Consider the following 7523-nt stretch of genomic DNA (forward strand, 5'->3'; position numbering starts at 1 on the left):
ACTTCCTCTTTGTCAAACCGCAGGAGCATTGCTAAGAGGTTAATATGCGCGTAAGAGAGCATGCTGGCACGCAGATGGTAATACTGTGGTCGATGGTCTTGGTAGTAACATAAAGCATTCCATTTACGAGTCTGCTCACCTTCTACGAGGTAATCCCATTTCTCTACAGACACCATCGTTCCTTGATCGTGGGCACGTTTTATGAGGAAGCTTAACTCTCCTTCGTCTGTTATTAAACGCCGTTGCATGTGCTTCTCTCCCTCCTTAGCGCCCTGGGTAAATTTGCCTATGACAATTCGGGCGGATGGGTTGTGCTCTGGGAGCCACTTCGTGTAGGCGCTATGGCAAAGTATGGCTTCATGCGCTGTGTATTTCAGGAGCTTACGCTCTTCAAAGAACTTTAACAATGGCACTGGTATCCATTCTTTCTCTTGTAGATGCTTCCCGTACCATGCGTAAATTATGGGGTGCAAGTCTTTAGCCAACTTCCAAGACGTTAATCTGACGAACCCCGTAGCTGGCGCGTCGTAGCTGCCGTCTAAGGACACACGAAAGAACTGCGAATCTGGATGGCCGTAGCGGTCGTAATATTCCTTACAATCTCCCAGGCCTTTAAATGACGCAGGATAGCAGTGCTTCATGTCTAAGGACACGTATTCTTCCTCGTCGTACTCCATGTTCCAAAGACCGCCGTGGCCGTGTTCTACGCAGGCTTTGGCTATGTCTTTGAATTCTTTGGGGGTCGGTTTCCACCCATTCCTTCTTTTTGCGGCTAAGAAGTCCAAACTACGAGAGCTGAGGACCTCGTCTGAGAAGTCTTCCCCAAGGGTTTCACAGGCGCTTTGGATGCGCTGGTGTTCGATTTCCGGGCGATACAAAGTGCCGCCTTGGGTCATAAACTGGCTTCCTTCCGAATCCATTAACCATATTGAGTTCTCATGAATCAAGTTCACCAACGGGGAGGTTTCGTAGACCTTGGTTTCTTTCTTTAGCGGGAATCGAAGTTCTCGCCAAGCGTGTCCGTTATGCTGGTAGATGACTATAGGAGCACCTCTGCCGCCGTATTTATGTGTCCCAGGATAAATGTACCCGTCTGTGATATCTTTTACGTGTATCCGCCTTTCTAAGGCAGTTTCTAATTTTTTGATGTTGTCTATCGTAGCCCCAGCTTTGTAGGTGGCGTTTCCCCATTTCCTGATGGCTTCTTTTCTTTTGGGAGTTAACTTACCTCCGCGGGCGGAATCTTCAAAGAATTCCCTAACCAGTTTCCCGACGCAGTTGCCGGGATGTCGCATTGGCTTGAGTTTCCTAACGTCTGGCTCTTTGATCTCATACGCACCGTAGATAACTACCGTAACAGGGTAAGCAACCTCGTAGAACAGCGCGTCGATGCCTACCAGCGCTCCGGGGCGCGTTTGCTTATTTAAGACAAACAGGTTCTGCTTACCAGACGCCCGAATAGGGTTACGGCCTCTTTCTATTACCCAGTCGCCGTCGTAATACTTTATAAACGTTAACTGTAAACGGTAGTTACCTTCAGGCATCAGGTCTATTATCTTTTCGGCTCTTTCTTCATCCATGATTTCTTCTGTGTCTCCTTCTGTGAATGTCGTGAAGGCGAAGTCGGCGTCCAAACGATCCAATACCTGGGTTCGCAGCTTGCGTACAGTTTTGTTTTGAATGCGCGCGATGTTGTCCATCTATACCTAGGAAATATTTTAACCTTCGTTTGCGAAACAAATATTTTAACTTAATACATAGATTTCGCAAACACAGCAGCAGTAAGGGAATCATCGCGTGGGTAATACCCGCTGCCGACGCATACATTTAGAGGGGCCTGAAACGCAGGTAATACCCGTGAAATTCGATGCTTAGTGATTCGGATTTCGCGAGTCCCCCTTACTGCTGCTGTTCTGAAAGAAATCGAATCGCAGATCGATGTCATTGACATAGATGACGAGCAAAAAAAAACAGGCTAAAGTTTGATTTCAAGCAGTGTGAAACAGCTATCCACGCATGGAAGGCGCATTTATTGCGCACAGTCGTACAGGAAGAAGCGAAGCAAGATGCTCTAAGTAAGCTTGACAACGAGACTTGCTTGATCATAGTTGACTGGGCAATGAAGTTTCTACCACTCAAATACCGAGAAAACATGAGCCAATTTTTTGGAAAGCGTGGACGAAGCTGGCATGTTAGTGCAGTAGTCACCAGGCAAAGTGAAAACTACGAAGTTGAATGTTTCGTCCATATTTTTAATTCATGCACTCAAAACAACTATGCAGTTGCCTCTATTTACGAGCATCTCATCCACACCATAAGAACAGAGTACCCTCTGATTAACAAGGCATATTTGCGATCAGACAATGCAGCATGCTACCACAATGGCCCGCTGCTACTCTGCCTCCCAGAAATTGCAAACGAACTGGCGTCACACCTATTCGCTACGACTTTTCTGACCCTCAAGCTGGCAAAGACATTTCCGATAGGAAAACTGCTCCAATGAAAGCCCACATCAGACGATTCGTGAATGAAAACAACGACGTCTTGAGTGCAGAAGACATGAAGAAAGCTCTGGAGTCTCATGGAGGATTAAAAGGATGCAGGGCAGCTGTAGTTGAGGTGTACTCCTCCAAAGATCTTCATGAAGCTAACAAAATTCCAGACATAAGTTTGCTCTACAACTTTAAATATGAACCCCGCGGAATAAGAGTTTGGAAAGGCTACGACATTGGGAAAGGTAAAGTGCTCACCTACGAAGACCTGCAAACAGATCGACAAGACATTGAAAGTTTGAAAGTGATTCAATCATTTGGACCTCGTCATAAAGAACTTGGCGTTATTAGCACTACAGCATCGAGGCAATCAGAAATCTTTTCATGCAGTGAGAGTACCTGTATCTTGACTTTTAAATCTGAGCGAGAGGCACAAGCACACATGGATACAGGCAGGCATGTCAGAGAGTTGGAATCTGTTTCTCTTTATGACACCATCAGAAAGAAATGGGCGGAAAGAGTGACGGGAATTAGCAATGTTCTTAGACCAACGCCTGAAAATCTCATGATAGAGGAGGAGACCGGCCCATCAACAACAACAAATGCTCGTTCCATGGGTTGGGCGCTAAAAATAAGTAAAAAAAGACCAAGGTTGGGAGAAAAAGTCAAAGCGTTCTTGATCGAAAAATTTGAATTGGGTGAAAGAAGCGGGAATAAGGCCGACCCCCTATCAGTTTCAAGGGAGATGAAATTGAAGAAAGATCGGAATGGGAAACTGTTCTTTGAGCCTGATGAATGGCAAACAGCCCAGCAAATAAAGAGCTTTTTTTCGAGGTACAGTGCGAAACTGCGGCAGCAGCAAATGGGCGTCGACCTTAGATTGGAGGCCGCCGAGCAAGAGGAGGAAGAGCTGGATGAAGAAGACCTAGAAGCATGGGAAACAGAAGCCACACTTCAAGACTTGCGGTCCACTATTCTAGACGAAGTAAACAGGCCTGAGCATCCCATCCAAGTAGAGCAAATAAACATTTGCCAACTTCAACATGACGGCAAGTTTAACTCATTGAAAATTACACAGCTGAAAGCCATCTGTAATACCCTGCAACTTGAAATTAGTGGATCACAAGCTCGCAAGAAAAGCTTCATCGAACCGCTGCAAGAGTTGGTGAAGCGTTGTGGCTGTCAAAAATGAACCGGCTGTGCATATATCTCCTATTCTACCGGAATAGCTTCAAAGTTTTTCAAGGTCTATACGCATTCTCCCTAGAAATGAAAACTCAGTATATTATATACTATATCTCATGCCTTATCCAGTATTGCTTGAACAAGAATGTACATAGAGCATATTATACGGTGGCGCGAAGATATGAAGTTTATCTTCGAGTGGTAACAAGATTTCACGAGTGAGCGCAGCGATAAAGATAAACTTCATATCTTCAAGCTGCCGTGTAATTTTCTTTTTATTATATAGATACACACATAGAAGCGCGCGCCGATTTGTTTAAAAACGAGCGCGAAAAAAACAAACAGAAATGACGTCATCGATACCTTTACTAGTGAAGATATGGAAAATATGTTCACTGGTATCCCGAATATAGTTTTGTATGAAATTTACGAGTAGTGTATTTTCTAGTAAAACACTCATGTCTATATAATAAATAATCATATCATGGCATGCGGAAGCCGATGATATTTAATACCACGTATTTTCCCACTTTTAAAAAGCAAGTCAACAAAAAAACTACTGACCAATGACATGTACATTCATGTAAATGTCACAATCATATTAACACGGGTGAACTATTTTATAAATATAGCAATGAGACATGGTGCACAAAATTCTAATAGCAAAAAACTGCAATATTAATGATCGTCATTAATTAATCCGTACCAGAGTAGTTACGGCGAAAATAATACTAAAAATGTTTTCCTAATATTAGTGTTGCGTTTAGCCTCAACTCAGTCGTTTTCACACTGGATAAATAGACGTTAGATGATCAAGAAAATATGTCCTTTCAATATTTGATATAGCTGTTTTCAAAATGTTTACTTCATGAATATCAAACAAGAAAATAAATTATGTCTTCTAAAAAAATCATTATATTACTTTTTATCATTTTTAGGAAAATATCGACATGTTTTAGGTCATAAATGTACCTGAAATGTACAAATTAGAACGTTTTCACATAACTCACTTTTAACGACTGGAGTCAAATAACATGCCAATGAGTTTCACAATATGCTAATTAGAACACAAGACAAAATTAATTTGTAAGAGAAACCATGTAAATACCTCATAAACAATAGCATTTAAACTCTGCATCTTGAGTTTCTTCCTTATTTAAAACAATATTATTGCTTTTTGTGCAATATTATAATGAACCGAATGATGACGGGTCGAACATTGACTTTCGGGGGAAAATTGAGAAGTCCGAGATCGCCAACTCCTGTCAACACTTCTATTTTATGATGGTTTCAAAAGAGAGACACAAAACAGAGCTTACGATAAGTCTTTGTGAGCTTATTTCATTGAGCAGAAGGCATTTTTGAAGTAAACTAGCGAAAGAGGACTTTGCATATGGCGCGAAAACGTTGAATCAATTAGGACGAATACACTGAAATTCAGTGAACTTTGAAATGATGCTGCGCTTCGGCAATTTAAGTTGCCAATCATGAGTTTGCTCAAATCCCTCATTTAACACCCAAAGAAGCACGCAATCGACGAATCTTTGAAAAAAACTGCCGCACTTTCGAAATATTGAATTTTAAAAATCACTAAATTTCATGCCGTCCATCATGTCTGACATGATAACGATATTTAACTGAACGTATAAAAAAGAAAATTTTATAAAATAAAACTATTACAACGCAAATATATTATTTCGAAGGTATCTAATCTGCTAAAAATATGTAGAAGTTTATTTATGCTGCGCACAATATTTTATGGATCTCCAAGCTCGGCCTTAAATTCATGCAATTTCATGGCCCGCAAGGGCCCAAAACTGAGGGGGGTGGTGATCTCGGGAACGAAAAGCCCGTCGAGCTTGATATTTGGCCAATCGTAATCTTATCAGATACCTATCAAATGGTATAAATATGGAGAGAATCGGCCGACCCCCATCTTTTGACTCTGCCCGGTTTTCTCAGACAATGACTCTTAATACTTTAGTCACATTATGTGAGTGACACACAACAGATGACACGACCTTCCTAATATATATATTAAAATTCTGTCAGCAAAGATGAAACAAAATAACGAATCGTAATTTAGAAAGTTGGACTCAAAGAGTGAAAGACTTTTGCTTACAGAATTCCAATAAAGACAGTATGCGGCCCCAAAAGCTGAACTCCTAAAACTCCAATAAGTAAGGAAATAATTTTTAAAAATTGGTTCACTTGAATTGCGAAATATTTTAAAACCCTCCAATAAAGTTTTTGGACTTAAACAATTAAATCTTCCAATCAAGACATATTGCCTATTGGGCAGCCTCGTGAATGAATTTCAAGTTTGAACACAGCTTGATAAAGCCAAGCTTTCTTTTCACAGATCTCGTTTTGACTAGATGAAGAGCATCGAGACTCTCGACCCAGGGTTGGTCATCGAATTGAAATGCATATTCGGCTCCACTGTAGTGCTGGTGTCAGAGCAAAACTGCTTGTCTGTCTGGTTGAAATGCATGAATTCGCCCAATTAATATCAATTGTATCAAGATGGACTACCTCATCACTTCAAACCAGTATTGACAATATCTCTGAATGGACTCACTACAACAACATGCGATTGAATGTCAAAAAAACGAAGAAGCTCCGTATATCTTTCTCCAAGAGCCCTTTAACATTATAACGTCTTTCTTCGTCTAGCCTATGATTTTTCACGCAGTCTTGTAAGATATGGCACAGTTCATGGTTATTCTGAAATGAGAGCAAGACAGGATTATTCTTATTTAATGCATCACACAGACAAAATAAAACGAGCAGCCTGTTTTGTGTCGGTACCATTTCTTTTTTGTTTTGTAGTTCTGGAATTTAAGCACCACTGTGCCATCCTCACGCAATTCTAAGAGGTTCTTGTCTGAAATTTCTGGACTGCCCATGGTCAGTGCTTCTGATAAGAGTTCTAAAGTTCTTATTTCTAGGCGGAATGAGAACATAAAGTGAAAAAATTAAAAGGTCTGCACTCTCCCTTGCTTTGGTAGCAGCTTTCTTAGCCATCTCGACTCTCTCCTTTTGCAGAGCAATTGTTGCCATTATCTCGTTCCAGTCCAGCCTTCGGTTTAGGGATTCGAGATCTTCTTTGGAATAAGGGGTTTCTTTTTGACCAACTCTCTGCAGGTTTGCTACCTGTCCACGAAGATTTTTGATGATGGGAACATCAGGGAAATCTGGTGACTGTTCTGGGTGCATAAATTTTGCAGTTGCGTGATTAGCCACTGTGTTCGAAGATAATCGCCTGACTTCCTGAAAGAAGAAAATCGGAACCGTAAATTAGTTCTTTCCGTCCAAATGACGTGCATGGAAACAAAAATGCATTAAGCTTTGACTGAAGACAGATTAAAGTTGGGTCAAAATATTTTCTAATTAATTTCTAAAAGATATTTTCTATCTTTATATGACAACATTCTTGTAAGTGGGCGTAGTCAATAGAGGGGGGAAAATGTTTTAACTTCTAGAAATTAAAATTACGAAAGTCCTTTCTTACTTTCAAATAGGTCAAGTATTGTTCACTGACGTGCAGTCAGTTCGGGTTCGGGTGTGAATTCCAGTGTCAACGCAAGAAAGCGTGTGGAAAAATAAAAAGTGAAAAACCTGTGTAAATAGATGCATAGATACGACACACTGCATGACTTTACCCCTGTAACTTGTCTGCATGTGGAGTTATAGAATATCCACTCAGTGAATAAAAACAATTAAAGAAATAAAATCCATAAAAGCTTATCTAGCTATACTTACACAGAAGTCTTTCTTTGTTTTTTTTAAAAGGTACTACGAGTGACTAGAGGTTTTTGTCCGGCTTTGTGAAATAGGATTTCA

The 7523-nt window shown here is 40.7% G+C and overlaps 1 pseudogene; it reads left to right on the top strand.

Annotated features, from left to right (window-relative positions):
- The first annotated feature begins 1978 nt into the window (after positions 1-1978).
- Positions 1979-3684, top strand: LOC148907746 (uncharacterized; annotated as a pseudogene).
- The last annotated feature ends 3839 nt before the right edge of the window (positions 3685-7523 follow it).

Source organism: Actinia tenebrosa, unplaced genomic scaffold (assembly GCF_029948245.1).
Source record: "Actinia tenebrosa isolate PJP-AT-01 unplaced genomic scaffold, QUT_ActTen_1.0 PGA_scaffold3__52_contigs__length_22856419, whole genome shotgun sequence".
NCBI classification, from domain to species: domain Eukaryota; kingdom Metazoa; phylum Cnidaria; class Anthozoa; order Actiniaria; family Actiniidae; genus Actinia; species Actinia tenebrosa.